We start from the raw sequence: 24,488 nt of genomic DNA, 5'->3' as shown, positions 1-24,488 counted from the left end.
ATGACAGCAGCACAGGACATAATAATAACATAATCATTAATGTGACAGAGAGACATATCTCTGAAAGGCTTTTAATTAATTCTCAGGATGTTGTATCACTAGCTAGGCTAGCAATTATTACTCATCCCTAGTTACCCTTGAGAAGGAAGCAGTGAACCTTATTTTTGAACCCCAAAGTCTCTGTGTTAATGATGCTCCAATGGGGTGGTGGAGTGTAGTTAGGGGTAATTATTTCAGGATTTACATCCAGTAACAAGAACAACAACAGCATCGTAATACCAGCTGATGTGTGACTTAGAAGTAATGTTTCTATGCATTAGTTACAATTGTTGTCTGAGGTAATGGAGATTTATTTATTTATCAAATAAATCTAAGTGAACTGCTGCAGTTCATCTCACAGATGTTATACACAGCCGCCACTGTGTGTTGTTAACAAGGAAATGAATGCTTAAGATGATTGTGGAAGTGAATAAGCATGCTACATGTTCTTGAAGTCAAGCTTCTTGGATGTTATAATCTCATCGAATGTCATACGGAGGTGTTTAGATTTGCTTTAGTTGGAAATGGTCATTGTCTAGTAATCCAGTGGGGAGAATGATAATAGCACTTATCTTTCCAAACCTGAATTTTGTTAGGCCTTGTTGCATATGTACATGGACTGCTTCAATATCTGAGCTGTTGTGAATGAAACTGTGCACAGTGTAACCATCAGCAAACATTTCAGATCTTTTGACATAATTAATTGATTAAAGAAGTGATCTATGAAGTGCCATGAAAACTTCCTACAGCAATATCCTGGAATTAGGAACAATCTCTCTCTTTACTCAGTATGACTCTATTCAGCTGACAATCTTCCGTCTCATTCCCACTGACTCCAGTTTGCTAGGACTCCTTGACGTCAACAGCAGTTGCTCTCGCCTCACCTCGAGTTCAGCTCTTTTGTCCATGTTTGGATGAATGCAGAAACTTTATTGTTCTGGAGGCTGAGAAGCATACATTGTGAAACATCAGGGAGGGGTAAGTTACCTTTGTTTCAGGAGGTGATGACACCTCTTAGGATAGAATGTTCAAATTTGGTCAGTGTCAGGAACAAGAGAATGCAATTTAAAGTGAGACAGTGAAGGGGGCCTAGAGGACAGGAGTGCAGGAGTCTTAGCCCTTACAATTGTCCACCAATTTTGAGGTTCTTTCAGCTTGTTTGGAGAGCGGTATGAGCTATGTGGCCACAGCATCCATGGTAAAGGAAGCCGTTCAAGTAGATAAGCAAAAAGCAATATAGTGATAGTAGGGAATAGAAGAAAGTGAGGACTTCAGATGCTGGAGATCAGAGCTGAAAAATGTGTTGCTGGAAAAGCGCAGCAGGTCAGACAGCATCCAAGGAGCAGGAAAATCGACGTTTCAGGCATAAGCCCTTCTTCAGGATTCCTGAAGAATGCTTATGCCCGAAAAGTCGATTCTCCTGTAGTAGGGAATAGTCTAGTTTGTAAGACTTTGGTTAGGCCACATTTAGTGTATTGTATTCATTTCTGATTGCCACATTACAGGAAGGATGTGGAGGCATTGAAGAGGGTGCAGAAGAGGTTTACCAGGATACTGCTTGGATTAGAGAGTATGAGCTATAAAGAGAGGCTAGAAATACTCAGATTGTTTTCTTTGGAGTAGCAGAGGCTGAGGGGAGAATTGATAGAAATCTATAAAATTATGAGATGCATAGATAGGATTGATAGTTAGAATATTTTTTCCCAGTGTTGAAATGCTTAATACTCAGGTGCATGCATTTAGGGTGAGAGGGGGAAAGTTCAAAGGAGATGTGTGGGGCAGGTTTTTTTACACAGAGAGTGGTAGGAGTCTCGGATGTAGAGTAGAGTAGAGTAACTTTATTTATCGTTTCTAACATATACAACTGGTACAATAAAAATGAGGCAGCATTCCTCTAGGACCAAGGTGCTATGGGAACAAACAGACTACAAGAGAGTAGTCATACACAGGGCAACATAAAGTACATAGAAAAGTACAAAACATGCAAGACAGCACAGTAATTCCTAACAAGACAAGACAACAGGCACAGTGGTGGACAAATTACAATGTAACAATGAATGATTATTAATAAACTATTGTTTTAGCAGCAATTCAAAAAGTCATCTGAAAATTGCAAATGGAATAAGACAATAAGACACAGGAGTGGAAGTAAGGCCATTTGGCCCATCGAGTCCATTCTGCCATTCAATCATGGCTGATGGGCATTTCAATGCCATTTATACACAGTCTCCCCGTATCCCTTAATTCCTTGCAAGATGAAGAATTTATCAATCTGTGCCTCGAAGACATTTAACATCCCGACCTCCACTGTGCTCCGTGGCAATGAATTCCACAGGCCCATCACTATCTGGCTGAGGAAATGTCTTCTCATTTCTGTTCTAAATTGACCCCCTCTAATTCTAAGGCTGTGCCCACAAGTCCTAGTATCCCCGCCTGAAGGAAACAATTTCCCAGTGTCCGCCCTTTCTAAGCCATGCATTATCTTGTAAGTTTCTATTAGATCTCCCCCAACCTTCTAAACTCTAATGAATACAATCCCAGGATCCTCAGCCATTCATCGTATGTAAGGCCTACCAGTCCAGGGAAACTCTGTGTGAATCTCTGCTGGACACGCTCCAGTGCCTTTCTGAGGTGTGGGACCCAAAACTGGACACAGTATTCTGAATGGGGCCTAATCAGAACTTTATAAAGTCTTAGTAGCACCTCACTGCTTTTATATTCTAACTCTCTTGAAATAAATGACAACATTACATTTACTTTCTTAACCACCGACTCAACCTGCATGTCAACCTTTATAGAATCCTGTGCTAGCACTCCCAGATTCCTTTGTATTTTGGCTTTATGAATTTTCTCACTATTTATAAAGACGTCCACGCCTGTGTTAGTTTTTCCAAAGTGCAAGATGCTGCATTTGCTCACATTGAATTTCATCAGCCATTTCCTGGACCACTCTCCTAAACTGTCTAAATCTTTCTGCATCCTCCCCACCTCCTCAGTATCACCTGCCTGTCCACCTAACTTCGTCTCATCAACAAACTTTGCCGGAATGCCCCCAGTCCCTTCAACCAGATCATTTATATGTACAGTGAATAGCTGTGGCCCCAATATTGAACCCTGCGGGACACCATTTGTCACTGGCTGCTATTCCAAAAAAGAACCTTTTATCCGAACTCTCTGTCTTCTGTCAGACAGCCAATCCTCAATCCATGCCAGTACCTCACCTTGAACACCATGGGCTATCACCTTACTCGGCAGCCTCCTGTGAGGCACCTTATCAAAGGCCTTTTGGAAGTCTAGGTAGATAATATCCACTGGGTTTCCCTGGTCTAACCTACTTGTTACCTCTTCAAAGAATTCTAACAGGTTTGTCAGGCACAGCCTCCCCTTACTAAATCCATACTAACTTTTCTAATTTGATCCTGCACTTCCAAGAATTTAGAAACCTCATTCTTAATGATGGATTCTAGAATTTTACGTAAAACCGAGGTTAGGCTAATCGGCCGATAATTTTACATCTTTTGTCTTGCAATAGGGTGTGATCATACAGTGTTAAGGAGCTTGATGGCTTGGGGGAAGAAACTGTTGCACAGTCTGGCCGTGAGAGACTGAATGCTCTGGTATCTTCTGCCAGATGGCAGGAGGGAGAAGAATTTAGATGAAGCGTGTGTGGGCTCGTTCACAATGCTATTAGCCTTGCAGATGCAGTGTGTGATGTAATGTCTGTAATGAAGGGAAGAGAGAGAGAGACCCCGATATTCTTCTCAGCTGTCGTCACTATCTGTTGTAGTGTTTTACAATCTGAGATTGTCGCCTCAGGCGACTGACTGTGTGGAGTTTGCATGTTCTCCCCGTGTCTGCGTGGGTTTCCTCCGGGTGCTCCGGTTTCCTCCCACAGTCCAAAGATGTGCAGGGCCAGGTGAATTGGCCATGCTAAATTGCCCGTAGTGTTAGGTAAGGGGTAAATGTAGGGGTAGGGGTATGGGTGGGTTCGCTTCGGCGGGTCGGTGTGGACTTGTTGGGCCGAAGGGCCTGTTTCCACACTGTAATCTAATCTAATCTAATCTAATCTAATCTAATCTAATCTAATCTAATCTAAAGTGAGATGATGCAATTCCCAAACCAGGCAGTGATGCATCAGTTCAGGGTACTCTCAATGAACCTTGTGTCGAATGTGGTGAGGATGGGGGATGGGAAATGGGCTTTTCTCAAGCTACACAGAAAGTAGAGATGCTGCTGGCTTTTTTGGCTATGGAACCAGGTGAGATTCTCCGCCATGTGGACGTCAAGAAATTCTGTGCTCTTCATGATATCCACGGGGGAGCCATCAATGTCTAGCGGAGGGTGCTCGCTCCATGCCCTCCTGAGGTCAACAACCATTTCTTTCATTTTGTCCACATTCAGAGACAGATCGTTGGCTCTGCACCAGTATGTTAGCTGCTGCGCCTCCTCCCTGTATGCTGACTCATTGTTCCGCTAATGAGACCCAATACTATCGTGTCTTCAACGAACTTAATAATATCTTTCCAGCTGTGCATCGCTGCACAGTCGCAGGGTGAATAGCAGGGGCCCTCGTGCTCAGTGAGATGGTGTTGGAGATGCTGTTCTCAATCTAGACTGACTGAGGTCTCCCAGTCAAGAAGTCCAGGATCCAGTTACAAAGAGAGGTATTCAAGCCCAGCAGATTCAGCTTTCCAATCAGACGATGAGAAATGATAGTGTTAAATGCAGAACCGAAGTAAATGAACAGTAATCTAACATAGGTGTCCTTCTTGTCCAGGTCAGTGAGAGACAGATGAAGGGCAGTATTGCAGTTGCAGAAAGGATGTATGGGGACTCGTCAACTGAGGTAGTATGGGCTGAGGTTAGAAACAGGAAAGGAGAGGTCACCCTGTTGGGAGTTTTCTATAGGCCTCCGAATAGTTCCAGAGATGTAGAGGAAAGAATAGCAAAGATAATTCTCGATAGGAGTGAGAAAGACAGGGTAGTTGTCATGGGGGACTTCAACTTTCCAAATATTGACTGGGAACACTACAGTACGAGTATTACAGATGGGTCAGTCTTTGTCCAGTGTGTGCAGGAGGGCTTCCTGGCACAGAATGTAGACAGGCCAACAAGGGGCAAAGCCACATTAGATTTGGTACTGGGTAATGAGCCCGGCCAGGTGTTAGACTTGGAAGTAGGTGAGCATTTTGGTGATAGCGATCACAATTCTGTTATGTTTACTTTAGTGATAGAAAGGGATAGGTGTATACCACTGGGAAAGACTTACAGCTGGGGGAAAGGCAATTATGATGCGATAAGGCAAGATTTAGGAAGCATAGGATGGGGAAGGAAACTGCAGGGGATGGGCACATTAGAAATGTGGAGCTTATTCAAGGAAAAGCTACTGTGTCCCCTAGATAAGTATGTACCTGTCAGGCAGGGAGGAAGCTGTAGAGCACGGGAGCCGTGGTTTACGAAGGAAGTGGAATCTCTGGTCAAGAGGAAGAAGAAGGCTTATGTTAGGATGAGATGTGAAGGCTCAGTTAGGGTGCTTGAGGGTTACAAGGTAGCCAGGAAGGACCTAAAGAGAGAGCTCAGAAGAGCCAGGAGGAGACATGAGAAGTTGTTGGCAGATAGGATCAGGGTAAACCCTAAGGCTTTCTATAGGTATAAGGAATAAAAGAATGACGAGAGTAAGATTAGGGCCAATCAAGGATAGTAGTTGGAAGTTGTGTGTGGAATCAGAGGAGATAGGGGAAGCACGAATGAATATTTTTCAACAGTATTCACTCTAGAAAACGACAATGTTGTCGAGGAGAATACTGAGATACAGGCTACTAGGCTAGGTGGGATTGAGGTTCACAAGGAAGAGGTATTAGAAATCCTGCAGAGTGTGAAAATAGATAAGTCCCCTGGGCGGGATGGGATAGAACATAGAACATAGAAGAATACAGCGCAGTATTTGGCCCACGATGTTGCGCCGATCCAAGCCCACCTAACCTACACTAGCCCACTATCCTCCATATGCCTATCCAATGCCTGCTTAAATGCCCATAATGAGGGAGAGTCCACCACTGCTACTGGCAGGGCATTCCATGAACTCACGACTCGCTGAGTAAAGAACCTACCCCTAATATCCGTCCTATACCTACCACCCCTTAATTTAAAGCTATGCCCCCTCATAATAGCTGACTCCATAGGTGGAAAAAGGTTCTCACGGTCAACCCTATCTAAACCCCTAATCATCTTATACACCTCTATCAAGTCACCCCTAAACCTTCTTTTCTCCAATGAAAACAACCCCAAGTGCCTCAGCCTTTCCTCATACGATCTTCCTACCATACCAGGCAACATCCTGGTAAACCTCCTCTGCACCCGTTCCAGTGCCTCCACATCCTTCCTATAGTATGGCGACCAAAACAGCACACAATACTCCAGATGCGGCCGCACCAGAGTCTTATACAACTGCAACATGATCTCAGGACTACGGAACTCAATTCCTCTACCAATAAAAGCCAGTACGCCATATGCCTTTTTCACCGCACTATTTACCTGGGTGGCAACTTTCAAAGATATGTGTACATGGACACCAAGATCCCTCTGCTCATCCACACTACCAAGTATCCGACCATTAGCCCAGTACCCCATCTTTTTGTTACTCTTACCAAAGTGAATCACCTCACACTTAGCTACATTGAACTCCATTTGCCACCTTTCTGCCCAGTTCTGCAGCTTATCTATATCCCGCTGTAACCTGCCACATCCTTCCTCACTGTCAACAACTCCTCCGACTTTCGTATTATCCGCAAACTTGCTCACCCAACCTTCTAGCCCCTCCTCCAGGTCATTTATAAAAATGACAAACAGCAATGGTCCCAAAACAGATCCTTGCGGAACACCGCTAGTAACAGCATTCCAAGATGAACCTTTAACATCAACTACTACCCTCTGTCTTCTTCCAGCCAGCCAATTCCTAATCCAAACCTCCAACTCACCCTCAATGCCATACCTCCGTATTTTTTGAAGTAGCCTACCATGGGGAACCTTATCAAACACCTTACTAAAATCCATATACACCACATCTACCGCTTTCCCCTCATCCACCTCCTTAGTCACCTTCTCAAAGAATTCAGTAAGGTTTGTGAGGCACGACCTGCCCTTCACAAAACCATGCTGACTATCCTTGATCACATTATTCCTATCCAGATCTTCATAAATCCTTTCCCTTACAATTCTCTCTAAGACTTTGCCCACAACAGAAGTGAGACTCACCGGCCTATAGTTACTAGGGTTATCCCTACTCCCCTACGATTTATCCTAGGATCCTCTGGGAAACCAGGGAAGAGATTGCCGAGCCTTTGACATTGATCTTTAAATCTTCATTGTCTACAGGAATAGTGCCAGAAGACTGGAGGATAGCAAATGTGGTTCCCCTGTTCAAGAAGGGGAGCAGAGACAACCCTAGTAATTATAGACCAGTGAGCCTTATTGGTTGTTGGTAAAGTGTTGGAAAAGTTTATAAGAGATAGGATTTATAATCATCTAGAAAAAAATAATTTTATTCGGGATAGTCAGCACGGTTTTGTGAAGGGTAGATCGTGCCTCACAAACCTTATTGAGTTCTTTGAGAAGGTGACCAAACAGGTGGATGAGAGTAAACCGGTTGATGTGGTGTATATGGATTTCAACAATGTGTTCGATAAGGTTCCCCACAGTAGGCTATTGTACAAAATGTGGAGGAATGGGATTGTGGGAGATATAGCGGTTTGACAATAGACAATAGGTGCAGGAGCAGGCTATTCTGCTCTTCAAGCCTGCACCACCATTCAATATGATCATGGCTGATCATCCTTAGTCAGTATCCTGTTCCTGCCTTATCTCCATAACCGTTGATTACACTATCCTTGAGAGATCTATCCAACTCTTTCTCAAATGAATCCTGAGACTGGGCCTCCACTGTCCTCTGGGGCAGAGCATTCCACACAGCCACCATTCTCTGGGTGAAGAAGTTTCTCCTCATCTTTGTCCTAAATGGTCTACCCCGTATTTTTAAGCTGTGTCCTCTGGTTCGGCACTCACCCATCAGCGGAAACATGTTTCCTGCCTCCAGAGTGTCCAATCCTTTAATAATCTTATATGTCTCAATCAGATCCTCTCTCAGTCTTCTAAACCCAAGGGTATACAAGCCCAGTCGCTCCAGTCTTTCAGCGTAAGGTAGTCCCGCCATTCCAGGAATTGACCTCGTGAACCTACGCTGCACTCCCTCAGTAGCCAGTTTGGATCAGTAATTGGCTTGCTGAAAGAAGACAGAGGGTGGTGGTTGATGGGAAATGTTCATCCTGGAGTCCAGTTACTAGTGGTGTACCGCAAAGGTCGGTGTTGGGTCCACTGCTGTTCGTCATTTTTAAAAACGACCTGGATGAGGGCGTAGAAGGGTGGTTTAGTAAATTACAACACTAAAGTCGGTGGGGTTGTGGATAGTGACAAAGGATGCTGTAGGTTACAGAGAGACATAAATAAGCTGCAGAGCTGGGCTGAGAGTTGGCAAATGGAGTTTAATACGGACAAGTGTGAGGTGATTCACTTTGGTCAGAGTAACCAGAATACAAAGTATTGGGCTCATAGTAAGATTCTTGGTAGTGTCGATGAGCAGAGAGATCTCGGTGTCCAGGCACACAGATCCTTGAAAGTTGCCACCCAGGGTTGACAGGGTTGTTAAGAAGGCATACAGTAATTTAGCTTTTATTAATAGAGGGATCGACTTCCGGAAACATGAGGGTATGCTACAGCTGTACAAAACACTGGTGTGTCCGCACTTGGAGTATTGTGTACAGTTCTGGTCACCGCATTAGATGAAGGATGTGGAAGCTTTGGAAAGGATGCAGAGATTTACTAGGATGTTGCCTGGTATGGAGGAAAGGTCTTATGAGGAAAGGCTGAGGGACTTGAGGCTGCTTTTGTTGGAGAGAAGAAGGTTGAGAGGTGACTTAATAGAGACATACAAGATAACCAGAGAGTTAGATAGGGTGGACAGGGAGAGCCTTTTTCCAAGTATGGTGACGGCGAGCACGAGGGGGCATAGCTTTAAATTGAGGGGTGATAGATATAGGACAGATGTCAGAGGTAGTTTCTTTACTCAGAGAGTAGTAAGGGTATGGAATGCTTTGCCTGCAACGGTGGTAGATTCGCCAACTTTAAGCGCATTTAGGTCATCATTGAACAAGCATATGGACGTACATGGAATAGTGTAGGTTAGATGGGCTTCAGGTTGGTATAATTGGTCGGCGCAATGTTGAGGGCTGAAGACTAATGTAGAAAGTAAAGTCACATGGTGTGCAGGGTATTCTAGCTAGGTGAATCAAGAACTGGTTGAGCAACAGGAGACAGAAAGTAGTAGTTGAAGGGAGTTTCTCGAAATGGAGAAAGGTGACCAGTGGTGTACCACAGGGGTCAGTGTTGGGGCCACTGTTGTTTGTGATATACATAAATGATCTGGAAGAGGGCACGGTTGGTATGATCAGCAAGTTTGCAGATGACACGAAGATTGGTGGAGTAGCAGAAAGCATAAGGGACTGTCAGGAGAATACAGGAGGATATAGATAGACTGGAGAGTTGGGCGGAAAAGTGGCAGATAGTTTTCAATCCAGACAAATGTGAGGTGATGCATTTAGGCAAGTCTAATTTTAGAGCGAATTATACAATGAATGGAAGAGCCTTGGGAAAAGTTGATGGGCAGATAGATCTGGGAGTGCAGGTCCATTGTACCCTGAAGGTTGCTGCACAGGTGGATAGAGTGGTCAAGAAGGCATATGGTATGCTTGCCTTCATTGGACGGGGTATTGAGTATAAGAGCTGGCAGGTCATGTTAAAATTGTACAAGACATTGGTTCGGCCGCATTTAGAATACTTTGTACAGTTCTGGTCGCCACATTACCAAAAGGATGTGGACGCTTTGGAGAGGGTGCAGAGGGTATAAGGATGTTGCCTGGTATGGAAGGTGCTAGCTACGAAGAAAGGTTGAGTAGGTTACTTTTATTTTCATTAGAAAAAAGGAGATTGAGGGTGGACCTGATTAAGGTTTACAAAATGATGAAGGGAATAGACAGGGTGGATAGAGACAAGCTTTTTCCCAGGGTGAAGGATTCAATAACGAGAGGTCACACTTTCAAGGTGAGAGGTGGAAAATTTAAGGGGGATACACACGGCAAGTACTTCACACAGATGGTGGTGGGCGTTTGGAACATGTTGCCAGCAGAGGTGGTAGAGGCAGTCACGATAGATTCGTTTAAGATGCATCTGGACAGATGCATGAGTAGGTGGGGAGCAGAAGGATACAGATGCTTAGGAATTGACCGACAGGTTTCGACAGTACATTTGGATCGGCTCAGGCTTGGAGGGCCAAAGGGCCTGTTCCTGGGCTGTAAATTTTCTTTGTTTATTCTTTGTTCTCCAGACCGTTACTATTCCTGAGTATATGAGGGTGATGTAAAGGAGGTTTACTTTTAGTTAATTACCAGCCATTATTGCTACTTGCCTAACAGTTGCAACTCTTCAGTCTTGAACATGGGTTTTTAATTACAAAAAAGTGAGTTCTAACTTTTTCTCCAAGAGAATGATTTATCTAAGAGCTTTATACATGGTTTCAAATCCTAATGCAGGGAAGGGTGGCCCGACCATGACCAACAGGAAATTAGTGATAGTATTAGATCCAAAGAAAGATTTTCCAAATTGGGCAAAAAAGCAGCAATCATGAATATTAGAAGCAGTTGAGACTTCAGCAAAGGAAGACAAAGGAATAGATTAAGAAAGGGAAAGTAGAGTATATCTTTGCAGGGAACTTACAAAAGTGATTGTAAAAGCTTCCATCAGTGTGTGAAAAGAAAAAGATTAGCGAAGACAAATGTAAGTCCCTTACAGTCAAAAACAGGGGAGGTTATAATGGGGAACGAAGAGATGGCAGACCAAGCAACTACACATTTTGGGCCTGTCTCCACAAAGGAGGTGAAAAAATAACATCCTAGAAATGTTAGGGAACACATGGGAAGTGAGAGAGGGAAACTGAAGGAAATCAGTATTAGTAGAGAAATGGGGTAGGGAAATTGACAGGATTAATGGCTGATTAAATTACCAGGGCCCAATAACCTACATCCCAAGATTCTTAAGGAAGTGGCCGAAGAAATATTGGTTGCATTACTGGTCATCTTCCAAGATTCCACAGATTCTGGAACACTTCCTTTCGATTGGAGGGTCTTTCAACATGGTCATTACATGCCTCTACCCTTAACAAAAATGAAAGGCCATTTCAAAAATGTGTTTTCAGGACAAAACATGAGTCTAGCATCTATTTATCTTTGTTCATTCCTTAGATACAGCTTATACAGTCTATTGCCATCTTTCTCTTAAATTCTTAACGTATATTACCATTTGTGCATTCTGGAAAATGTGTCTGCTTTCATTATCTTTATTTATAATCCAACACTGGACAATAAAAAAGATGTGATGTTTACAAGGGCAGTTAGGAAAGGGTAAAACCCTGGTCTACCTAGTGACACCCTCATCCCATGAACAAATAAAAAGGCATCATTCCAGGGTACCTGTTAGCTTTTAGCTCTGTTAATAGATTGTGGATTTTCACTCATGATTGTGACTGTTCAAAATTCTTCCCTTCCTTTTGCCTCTAGATTATTTTTACTCTTCTTGGCATGCTTCTGTATATTCTACTATGAAGTCAGAAATAAAATACTCATCAAAGGCTTTACATTTGCTTCTTTCCTGTTATGATGACTATAGGGGGCATAATTTTGAGGTGAAAGGCAGGAGGTTTAGAGGGTATTTGAGGAAAACCTTTTTCAACCAGAGATTAATGGGAATCTGGTTTGCAATGCCTGGAATAGTAGTTGAGGCAGGAATCTTGCAACCTTTAAAAATACTTGGATGAGTACCTGAAGTACCACAACATTCAGGCCTATAGGCGAAACTAAGGACTGCAGATGCTGGAGATCAGAGTCAAGATTAGAGTGGTGCTGGAAAAGCACAGGTCAGGCAACATCTGAGGAGCAAGAAAATCGACGTTTTGGGCAGAAGCCCTTCAGGAATGAGGTCTATAGGCCTAGTGCAGGAAGGTAGGACTAGTATAAGTAGTAGTATATTTTTGGTGGTACAGGCTTAATGGGCTGAAAGTCCTCCTCTGTACTGTTTGATTCTATGATTCTATGATCAGTTCTCCACTCTTACCTTCTGGCTATTGAGGGAGTGCAGCGTAGGTTCACGATGTCAATTCCTGGAATGGCGGGACTACCTTACGCTGAAAGGCTGGAGCGACTGGGCTTGTATACCCTTGAGTTTAGAAGACTGGGAGGGGATCTGATTGAGACATATAAGATTATTAAAGGATTGGACACTCTGGCAGCAGGAAACATGTTTCCGCTGATGGGTGAGTGCCAAACCAGAGGACACAGCTTAAAAATACGGGGGAGACCATTTCGGACAGAGATGAGGAGAAACTTCTTCACCCAGAGAGTGGTGGCTGTGTGAGCTATCTTTATTTTAATTTAATTATAGAAGTTTTTATTGTCTGGTTTTATATTTATTATTCATTTTCTCTCACACTCCACATTATCTTCAGTTTAGCCATAGAGTCATAGAGATTTACAGTATGGAAACAGACCCTTCAGCCCAACTCATCCATGCCAACCAGACATCCCAACCCAATCTAGTCCCACCTGCCAGCACCTGACCCATATCTCTCCAAACCCTTCCTATTCATATACCCATCCAAATGCCTCTTAAATGTTGCAATTGTACCAGCCTCCACCACATCCTCTGCCAGCTCATTCCATACACGTACCACCCTCTGTGTGAAAAAGCTGCCCCTTAGGTCTCTTTTATATCTTTCCCCTCTCACCCTAAACCTATGCCCTCTAGCTCTGGACTCCCCCACTTTGTCTATTTATCCTATCCATCCCCCTCATGATTTTATAGACCTATATAAGGTAACCCCTCAGCCCCAGCTTATTCAACCTCTCCCTGACAACTTCCTTGGAATTTTTTCTGAACCCTTTCACGTTTCACAACATTGTCCCGATCGGAAGGAGATCGGAATTGCACGCAATATTTCAAAAGTGGCCTAACCAATGTCCTGTACAGCCACAACACAACCTCACAACTCCTGTACTCAATACTCTGACCAACAAAGGAAAGCATACCAAACACCTTCTTCACTATCCTAACTACCTTAAGGGAACCCAAAGGCATTTTACTCATACGTGAGGAATAAGAGATTGATTAGGGAGAAGGTAGAGCTGGTCAGGGATAGCATAGAGAACTTGTGCGTGGAGTCTGAGCAGATAGGGAAAGCCCTAAAGGAGTTTTTTGCTTTAGTTTTCACCAAGGAAAGGGACCTTGTTATAAATGAGAACTTTGAGGAGCTGGGATACAGGCTTGAACAGATGAAGATTGATGAAGTTGATGTGCTGGAAAATTTGGAAAACATTAAGATTGAGAAGCCCCCAGGGCCAGACCAGATTTATCCTAAGTTGCTCTTTGATTCTATAACTTTGCTCGGGGAAGCAAGAAAGGAGGTTGCTAAGCCTCTGGTGAAGATCTTTGCTTCCTCACTCTCCACAGGAGTCGTACTGGAGGACTGGAGGGAGGTGAATGTTGTTCCTCTTTTCAAGAAGGGTAATAGGGAAATCCCTGGCAATTACAGACCAGTCAGTCTTACGTCTGTGGTCAGCAAAGTTTTGGAAAGAATTCTGAGGGATAGGATTTATGACTATTTGGAAAAGCAGAGCTTGATTAAAGGCAGTCAGCATGGCTTTGTGAGGGGCAGGTCATGCCTCACAAATCTTATTGAGTTCTTTAAAGAGGTGACGAGACAGGTCAACGAAGGTCAAGTATTAGATGTGGTGTTGTGGACTTCAGCAAGGCATTTGATAAGGTTCCCCATGGTAGACTTATTCATAAAGTCAGGAGGTATGGGATACATGGAGATTTGGCTATCTGGATTCAGAATTGGTTGGCTGGCAGAAGGCAGAGAGTGGTTGTAGATAGAAAGTATTCTGCCTGGAGGTCACTGTTGAGTGGGGTCCTGCAGGGCTCTGTTCTTGGGCCTCTGGTCTTTGTAGTTTTTATAAGTGACTTGGATGAGGAGGTTGAGGGGTGGGTTAGTAAATTTGCAGATTGGAGGTGCCAATGGGCTGAGAAATGGCAGATGGAGTTCAACCTGGATAAATGTGAAGTGATACATTTTGGAAGGTCGAACTCAAATGCTGAGTATAGAATTAAAGACAGGATTCTTGGCAGTGTAGAGGAACAGAGGGATCTTGGTGTTCAAGTGCATAGATTCCTCAAAGTTGCCACCCAAGTGGACAGGGTTGTTAAGAAAGCATATGGTGTTTTGGCATTCATTAAAAGGGGTATCAAGTTTAAGAGCTGTGAGGTTTTGCTACAGCTCTACAAGATCCTGGTGAGACCACACTTAGAATATTGTGTCCAATTCTGGTTGCTCTATTACAGGAAAGATATGGAGGCTTTGATGAGGGTGCATAGAAGGTTTACCAGGATATTGCCTTGACTAGAGGAATTGTCTTATGAAGAGAGGTTGACTAAGCTCAGACTTTTCTCTCTGGAGAGAAGGATGAAGAGAGGGGACCCGATTGAGGTATACAAGGTAATGAGAGACATGGACAGAGTCAATAGCCAGAGACTTTTCCCCAGGGCAGGATTGACTGTCACGAAGGGTCATAGTTTTAAGATATTAGGAGGAAGATCAGAGGTAGGTTCTTTACGCAGAGAGTTGTGAATGCATGGAATGCATTGCCAGCAGTGGTGGTCGAAGCGAAGTCATTGGGGACATTTAAGCGACTGCTGGACATGCACATGGATAGCAATGAATTGAGGGGTGCATAGGTTAGGTTATTTTATTTCAGTTTAGGAATAATCCTTCTGTGCTGTACTTTTCTATGTTCTTTGTTCTACCTTCTTATACCTCGTTTGCTGTTTTTTAACTAATATATATTGTTGTTAATTTGTACATTCTTCTTCAATATGAAACCATCTGTAATTTTCTTGGCTAGCCATGGAATGCTGCTTCATTCTCATAGGGTCTTCTTTCTCAATGAAAAATACTAGACATGTGCTGCCACTAGTTCTCTACCATCTTACTTTTTAACTAATTTTTCAGTTCACTTCAACCAGCTCTGTCTTCAGTTTTACTGACTTAACTTAAAGAAGAGAAAGTGAGAACTACAGATGTTGCATTGTCAGTTGAAACGTGTGGTGCTGGAAAAGCACAGCAGGTCAAGCAGCATCGAATGAGCAGGAGAGCCGATGTTTCAAGCATAAGCCCTTCATCAGCCACACTTTTCAACTGAGTTAAGTTAAGTCACAAAGAGGGGGAGTGGGTGCAGCTTGCAGAGGCCAAGACTGTCAAGAGGTAGTCAGTGCTGAGTGGGATTGTGGAGTGGAGTTGGGGGGATCAAGGAGTGGGAGGGGAACCCAGGGGAGAACTCAGTATAGAATCAGGTGCTTGGAGGAGTGAAATAGGAAATAGGTCTGTTGTCCACAGTGTGGGGTCTAAGGTGAGGATAGTCAGTCAAGGATAGGAACTTAGGGGCCTAAATGGTAGTGTCACCATCAAAGAGTGTCAACCATCAGCTGAGCCAGTACACTGAGTCCTCTGACTAAGCTAGTCTCAACAAATAACAGGTGCAGACGATGAAATGGAATTTCAAAACTGGCATGCAAATAGGAGGCAAAGGGTAAAGGTGAAAAGTTGTTTTTGTGATTGGAAACTTGTGATTATAGCAGTGAACTACAGGGATCAATGCTGTTTATGTATATTAACAACTTGGATGTGAATATAGAAGGTATAATTAGCAAGTTTGCAAGATGACACAAAAACTGTTGGTGTTGTTGACAGTGAGGAGGATGGTGTCAGGTTGCAGTTTGATATTGATCAGCTGGTAAATTAGGCAGAGCAATGGCAGATGAAATTTAATTCTGAAAAGTGTGAGGTGATACATTTTGGGAGGCCTAATAAGAGAAGGATTTACACATAAAGTCAAATACATTAGGGACATTTAAGCAACTCTTGGATAGGCACATGGATAATGGTAAAATGAAGGGCATGTAGGTTAGTTTGATCTTAGAGTAGGATAAAAGGTCGGAACAAACATCGAGGGTCGAAGGGCCTGTACTGTGCTGAACTGTTCCATGTTCTATGTTCTATAAATGGTAAGTCCCTAGGTCCCTAAGAACAATGGAATATTGGTGTACAAGTCCATAAATCTCTGAAGGTGTTAACACATATAGACAAGATGATGAAGATGGCATAGGGGATGCTTGCCTTCATTAGCTGCGGTGTAGATATTAGGAGCAAGGTAGTTTAGTTACAACTTTATAAAACATTGGTTAGGCCACAGATGGAATGGTGTGTGCAGTTTTGGCTGCCATGGTATCAGAAGAATGTGATTATGCTGGAGAGGATGAAGAGGAGATTCACCAGGATGTTGTCTGGGATGTAAAGTTTCAGTTATGAGGAGAGACTGTTTTCCTTGGAGCAGAGGAGGCTGAGGGGGAAGTCTCATTGGGGTATGCAACATTCTAAGCAGCAGAGACAGGGTAGATGGTAAGACGTTTGTCCCCATGACAGACACATCTAAGACTGTCTGACAGAGTGGTGGAAGCAGGTACTCTCACGACATTTAAGAGGCACTTGGACATGCATTTAAAATACAAGGTCATAGTAGGCAATGGACCAAGTGCAGGTAAATGGGATTAGTGTAGTTTGCAATTTGTTGGTTGGTACAGACGTGGTGGGCCAAAGGGCATATTGTGCTTTTTTAAAAATTAATTCATGGGGATGTGGGTGTCACTAGCCAGACTAGCATTTATTATCCCCAATTATCCAGAAGGCAGTTAAGTGTCAGCCATATTGTTGTGGGTCTGGAGTCACATGTAGGCCAGACCAGGTTAGGATAGCAGTTTCCTTCCCTAAAGGACATTAGTGAACCAGACGTGTTTTTCTAACAATAAGGGGATTAAAACTGCTCAGAGTACTCCAGTTGTAGTCAAAATTTCAAAAGGGTCAATGTTCCATTAGCCTTTCTGATTACCTGCTACACTTGTGCACTAGTTTTCTGTGTTACATGTACCAAGTCCTTTATATTGCAGTTTTTCTCAATTTAAATAAATTATGTTCTTTTGTTCTTCATTCCAGTAAAGCTGAAATTGTAAGGGAGTGACTCAAACAGTTAGGTGTGTCAGAGAAACAGACAAGTGCAGCAGAGGTAGAAAAACAAATTACAAAGGAGGAAAATGGAGTTAGAAAATAAACAAAGGGAGACAGAGAGAGATAGAGAGAGCAATAGAGACAATAGACAATAGACAATAGATGCAGGAGTAGGCCATTCAGCCCTTCGAGCCTGCACCAGCATTCAATATGATCATGGCTGATCATCCTTAATCAGTATTCTGTTCCTGCCTTATCTCCATAACCCTTGATTACACTATCCTTGAGAGCTCTATCCAACTCTTTCTTAAATGAATCCAGAGACTGGGCCTCCACTGCCCTCTGAGAGAGAGAGAGAGACAGAGAGAGAGATAGAGAGAGAGAGAGAGAGGCTGACCAAAGAAGTAGAGAAGAAAGACAGATAGAGAGAAGAAAGGGAGACATAAAAGGAGAGAGAATTTGAATTTGAGAAGTTGCAACTTAGTCAGCAAAGTCAAGTTAACAGGAATGAGATTAAAAAAGAATGTAGTGACATATATAAACATGTCAAAACTCTGCCAAATTTTGATGAGAAAGATGTTGAAGCCTCCTTTATTTCATTTGAAAAGTTGGCTAGATGGAGTGGTCCAAAGAGTTATGGGTAACGGCAGTTCAAACAAAACTGGTAGGCAGAGCTAGAACAAGAACAAAGAACATTACAGTGCAGTAACAGGCCCTTCGGCCCTCCAAGCCTGTGCGATCTATATCCTCTATCTAAATATGCCGTCTATTTTCTAAGGTTTGCTCCCTGCCCATTCATGTATCTGTCTAGATACATCTTAAGTGATGCTATCATTCCCACCCCTACCACCTCCACTGGCAAAGCATTTCAGGTACCCACGACCCTCTGCATAAAGAGCTTTCTATGGACAGGGGAACCCTGATTATCCGAACGAGATGGGCGGGCACTATTTTGTTCGGATAAGTGGGGCTCAGAGTTTTCCATTAAGTCTGCTCCCCGTTCAGGAGATGAGCAGCAGCACAGCGAGCGCGAGCCCTTGCTGGCCCCCCCTCCAAACCCCATCCAACACTGCACGCCGCCAAACCTGTCCAACACTGCCCCGCCCTCTCCAGGGTAGCCAGACTGGACGCCCACAACAAGACTGCTGGTGCTGCTACTGCCTTTTGGGTGGTGAGTCTCCAAATAGGATACACACACACAATTTCATCAACAGATGCCTAAGGGAAAGACAACAGAACGAGGACATGCCGCAACCCAAAGGACTAGCCACACTACCATACATCAAGAACATCTCTGAAATGACAGCCAGACTACTGCAACCACTAGGACTTATAACAGCACACAAACCAACAGCCACTCTCAGACAACAACTCACCAGAACGAAGGACCCGATACCCAGCATGAGCAAAACTAATGTAGTGTACAAAATCCCATGCAAGGACTGCACAAAACACTATATAGAACAAACAGGAAGACAGCTAACGATCCGCATCCACGAACATCAACTAGCCACGAAATGACACGACCAGCTATCCCTAGTAGCCACACACGCAGACGACAAGCAACATGAATTTGACTGGGACAACACTACCATTATAGGGCAAGCGAAACAAAGAACAGCCAGGGAATTCATCCACAAACTCCATCAACAAACACAAAGACCTGGACCCAATATACCGGCCACTACAGTGGACAGCTGAAACTGACAACCGGAAGCGGCAGGGACAGGCCACTATAAATGCTGGAGGAAACACCACAGAAGCACTTCACAGGAGGCTCCCAAGCACTGAGGATGTCACCTAGACAGGGGACGAAACGTTTGCAACAAAAACTTCCAGCTTGGCGAACAGAACCACAGCAACGAGCACCCGAGCTACAAGTCTTCTCACAAACTTTGAGCACACACGCGCGCACACACACACACCTTTTTACTGCAACTTTTTGACAGGTTCCACTTTGGCCCTGTGCAGGATAATGTTAGAGAGATTATCTGGGGAAGTTGGGGGTGGGGGGTGGTTAGGGTACATGCCTGTGTAGAACTCCAGGGAAAGTGTGGGAAGAGAGAGAGAGAGGGTGGGCGGTTAGAGACAGTCCTGTGCTCCCCATCAGTCCAGGACTGTTCTCGGCAGCATTTTTAAGCACTGTAAACAAAAGACGCCATCAGAGTTGGACACACGTCTTTGATGTAAATGTTTCTGTTGGGACCTTGAGATCTCCTTCAGATAATTGGTATTCGGATAATGGAGGTTCTCCTGTATATTCCCCTAAACATTTCCCCTCTCACTTTGAACTCATGAGTCCTCCTAGTAATTGAGTCCTCCACTCTGGGAAAACGTTTCTTGCTATCCACCCTGTCTATACCTTTCATGATTTTGTAGGCCTCAATCAGGTCTCCCTCAAACGTCTTCTTTCCAATGAAAATATTCCTAATCTACTCAACCTCTCCTCATAGCTAGCACCCTCCATACCAGGTAACATTCTGCTGAACCTTCTCTGCACCCTCTCCAAAGCATCCACATCCTTATGGTAATGTGGCGATCAGAACTGTATGCAGTATTCCAAATGTGGCCAAACCAAAGTCCTATACAACTTTTGGATGTAGGTTTGCTCGCTGAGCTGAAAGGTTCATTTCCAGACGTCTTGTTACCTTAATAGGAACATCTTCAGTAGACCTCAGGTGAAGCAATGCTGAAAATTCCTGCTTTCTATTTATATGTTTGGGTTTTTTTGGGTGGGTGATATCATTTCCTGTGGTGATTTTATTTCCTGTGGTTCTGGTTGGAACTCGTGTACGAGAATTCCTAGAGGCATGGCATTCCAACCAGAACTCTATCAACAAACACACCGAGTTAGACCCCATCTACCACCCTCGAGAAAAGGAACAGGAAGTGATGTCACCATAGTCCTCCATAGTGCCGTCCTTTAGCACGACTGTAATATATTCTTTGAGCAGTAATGCAACTCCTCCACCCCTTTTACCTCCCTCTCTATCCTGCCAGAAGCATCAATATCCTGAGACATGCAAGGTTTGTGAAGGTTTGTAGCTCAGGTTGAGGTTTAGAGTGTAGGTTTGCTCGCTGAGCTGTAGGTTTGATATCCAGACGTTTCATTACCTGGCTAGGTAACATCATCAGTGGCGACCTCCAAGTGAAGCGAAGCTATTGTCTCCTGCTTTTTTCTTTATATGTTTGTCCTGGATGGGGTTCCTGGGGTTTGTGATGATGTCATTTCCTGTTCGTTTTCTGAGGGGTTGATAGATGGTATCTAGATCTATGTGTTTGTTTATGGCGTTGTGGTTGGAGTGCCAGACCTCTAGGAATTCTCTAGTATGTCTTTGCTTAGCCTGTCCCAGGATAGATGTGTTGTCCCAGTCGAAATGGTGTTTTTTTTCATCCGTGTGTAGGGCTACGAGGGAGAGAGGGTCGTGTCTTTTTGTGGCTAGCTGGTGTTCGTGTATCCTGGTGGCTAACTTTCTTCCTGTTTGTCCTACGTAGTGTTTGTGGCAGTCCTTGCATGGGGAATGACGGGACCAACACCCCACGATTCTACGGACTACCAAAAATCCATAAACCAGGAGACCCCCTCAGACCCATAGTCTTACTACCCGGAACGCCAACTTATAGACTGCCCAAAGAACTACACGCAAGACTGAAATACCTAGTAGAAGAGTCACAGCACTCCATCCACTCCACCGAGGAATTCCTAAAAATCATCAAAAACACCAAAATAGAGGAAGATGAAACAATGATCTCATTCGACATAACAGCACTGTTCACCTCCATCAACATCGACCTGGCAAAGGAAACACTTATCACACTTTTAGAAGAGACCATCACACACACACCAACCACCATCAATCACATTACCAACGAAAACATCATGAAGCTAGTGGACCTGTGCCTCACCTTCAACAACATAATCTACAAACAAACCAATGGCACACCCATGGGATCTCCGCTATCAGGATTCATAGCAGACGTGGTAATGCAAAGACTAGAACAAACAGCCCTACCAACCATCAAACCACAAATCTGGATCCGCTATGTAGATAACATCTTTGTCATCACAAAACGAAACAAGATTGAAGAGACATTTAACATCATCAACAACACCCTCACAGGCATAAAGTTCACCAAGGAGGAAGAAACCGACAACAAACTCGCATTCCTGGACGTCACAGTCGAAAGAAAGGACAAGGGAGAATTACAAACCTGCGTATACAGAAAACCGACAAACACTGACCAAATACTTAACGACACCAGCAACCATCCCAACACACACAAATGAAGCTGTATCAGAACACTATTCCAATGAGCCACCACACACTGCAACACAGACGAACTACGCAAAACAGAGGAGAACCACCTTTACAACGTATTCAAGAAGAACAGATACTCAAAAAATACAGTCTGCAGATTCCTCAAGAACAAACCACGACAAGCAGACCATCACAGCCAGAAACCCTAACCACCTTATCATGCATCAAAGAAGTTTCAGTAATGACAGCCAGACTACTAAGACCCCTCAGAATCCTAGTAGCACACAAACCCACCAACACTCTCAAACAAAAACTAAAAAACCTAAAAGATCCAGTACATCCCATGGACAAAACCAACGTCATCTACAAAATTCCTTGCAAGGACTGCCACAAACACTACGTAGGACAAACAGGAAGAAAGTTAGCCACCAGGATACACGAACACCAGCTAGCCACAAAAAGACACGACCCTCTCTCCCCCGTAGCCCTACACACGGATGAAAAAAAACACCATTTCGACTGGGACAACACATCTATCCTGGGACAGGCTAAGCAAAGACACGCCAGAGAATTCCTAGAGGCCTGGCACTCCAACCACAATGCCATAAACAAACACATAGATCTAGATACCATTTATCAACCCCTCAGAAAATGAACAGGAAATTACATCACCACAAACCCCAGGAACCCCATCCAGGAGAAAGATACAAATAGAAAGCATGAGACAACAGCTTCGCTTCACTTGGAGATCGCTACTGATGATGTTACCTAGCCAGGTAACGAGACGTCTGGATATCAAACCTACAGCTCAGCGAGCAAACCTGCACACTAAACCTGAGACATTTAATTGCCAATCATGCTCTTCCCTTAACCAAGTCTGAGTAATAGCAATGACAACATACTCCCAAGTACTAATCCAAGCTCTAAGCTAGTGAGGTATTGCCGCACTGTCAGATGAGGTGTCAAAGAGATTATGAAGAGGTTAAACAGGCTATTTGGGGGATCCAAGATGGCGGCGACCCAGCAAGTCTGAGTCTACAGTGCTCCTCCCAAGACTTGAGTAAAGTGGGTCACCCACCCCCACCACACTCACCAAATCATTTATAATAACTGTTTAATTTAATTAGTTGTTTAATATTAAACTTAAACTATCTAATCTTTAGTAAAAATGACTAAAGGGAAGGGTGCCCGCAGCTGTCGACAAGCAGGAACCCCTCCCCCACCCTCTCCAGCTACAGCTGAGGCGTCCACAGCCGCCCTGGGGGACTTACCTACAGTGACAAGCCTTGTGGAGATGATCTCCAAACTGGACGCGAAGATCGACGCTTTCATTAGAGAATCCCGAAGTCGATGGGACTCACTCTCGGCCGCGCTGCAGAAGCACGACCGAGACATTAAGGAGATCGAGCGCCGAGTCGGAGGGGCGGAGTTAAAGGCCGCGACCTCCGAAAGTACAGCACAATTGGCTGTGGATCAGGTCCGGACTCTCAAACAGCGAGTCCGGACCTTAGAGAATCACATTGACGACCTCGATAATCGAGGTCGTCGAAAAAATATTCGTTTGCTGGGCCTTCCCGAACTGGAAGAGGAAGGCCAGCTTACAGCATTTCTCAAACAGTGGCTGCCACAGCTTTTAAATCTGGAAGTTGGATCAGGCCAGGTAAGGGTAGAATGGGCCTACCGGGTCGCAATACGCGGGCCCGGCTCAAACCAGCACCCACACCCGGTCCTGTTCCGGCTGCAGAGCTACAAGGAGAGGCAGATACTCCTAGAAGCCTCTAGAAATCTCGGAAAAGACCCCCAAGATATGATCTATAAAGGATCCAAGATCATGTTATTCCAGGACTTTTCCCCAGCTCTGGTCCGAAAGAGGAAGGCATTCGACAAGGCGAAGAAGTGTTCAAGGGACTTAAATATTCAGTACTCCTTACGCTTTAACCATGAAGGATCCGTGTATAACTTCGGATCGCCAGAAAAGGCTAAGGAATTCTTGGACTCTCTTAGATAAACTGTAAGACATAATGGATGTTGGTTTGCCTTTCCCCCCGCTTTGGTTTATATCCCCCCCTTTTTTCTCTTCGTACCTTACTGTTTAATATTATTATGGGGGGTGGGGAGAGGGATTTGATTTTCTCCCCCCCTTGGGGTTGTTTTCTTTTATTATTTTATGTATATATGTATGTATGTATGTATATATATATATAAGCTGGGGGGTTTGGTTAATGGTGGGGGGAGGTGGTTACCTTATTCAATTTTACCTCTGTCTTTAGGAGGGGGGTTGTTTCTCCCTTGTTATTTTGTATTAGTATATTTAATTATTATTTGTTGAGGTTGTAATTTTATAGTTATATGTTTATATATGGTATTAATATTAGAACATAGAACATAGAAGAATACAGCGCAGTACAGGCCCTTTGGCCCTCGATGTTGCGCCGATCCAAGCCCACCTAACCTATACTAATCCACTATCCTCCATATACCTATCCAATGCCCGCTTAAATGCCCATAAAGAGGGAGAGTCCACCACTGCTACTGGCAGGGCATTCCATGAACTTACGACTCGCTGAGTGAAGAACCTACCCCTAACTTCAGTCCTATATCTACCCCCCCTTAATTTAAAGCTATGCCCCCTTGTAATATCCGACTCCATACGCGGGAAAAGGTTCACACTGTAAACCCTATCTAACCCCCTAATCATCTTGTACACCTCAATCAAGTCACCTCTAAACCTTCTTTTCTCTAGTGAAAACAGACCCAAGTGTCTCAGTCTTTCCTCATACGATCTTCCTTCCATACCAGGCAACATCCTGGTAAACCTCCTCTGCACCCGTTCCAGTGCCTCCACATCCTTCCTATAGTATGGCGACCAAAACTGCACACAATATTCCAGATGCGGCCGCACCAGAGTCTTATACAACTGCATCATGACCTCAGGACTCCGGAACTCAATTCCTCTACCAATAAAAGCCAGTACG

At 44.0% G+C, this 24,488-nt stretch overlaps 1 protein-coding gene across 1 annotated transcript in view; it reads right to left on the bottom strand.

Moving 5' to 3' along the window:
* LOC122551869 (E3 ubiquitin-protein ligase MARCHF4-like) overlaps positions 1 to 24,488 on the bottom strand; it is a 281,240-nt gene that overhangs the window by 222,695 nt on the left and 34,057 nt on the right. The window lies entirely within an intron of this gene.

Source organism: Chiloscyllium plagiosum, unplaced genomic scaffold (genome assembly GCF_037043375.1).
Source record: "Chiloscyllium plagiosum isolate Xiang-an unplaced genomic scaffold, Cpla_swu_hap1 HiC_scaffold_7, whole genome shotgun sequence".
NCBI classification, from domain to species: domain Eukaryota; kingdom Metazoa; phylum Chordata; class Chondrichthyes; order Orectolobiformes; family Hemiscylliidae; genus Chiloscyllium; species Chiloscyllium plagiosum.
Note: the sequence above shows the minus strand (reverse complement) of the source record. Positions and strands in the feature narration are given on the sequence as shown.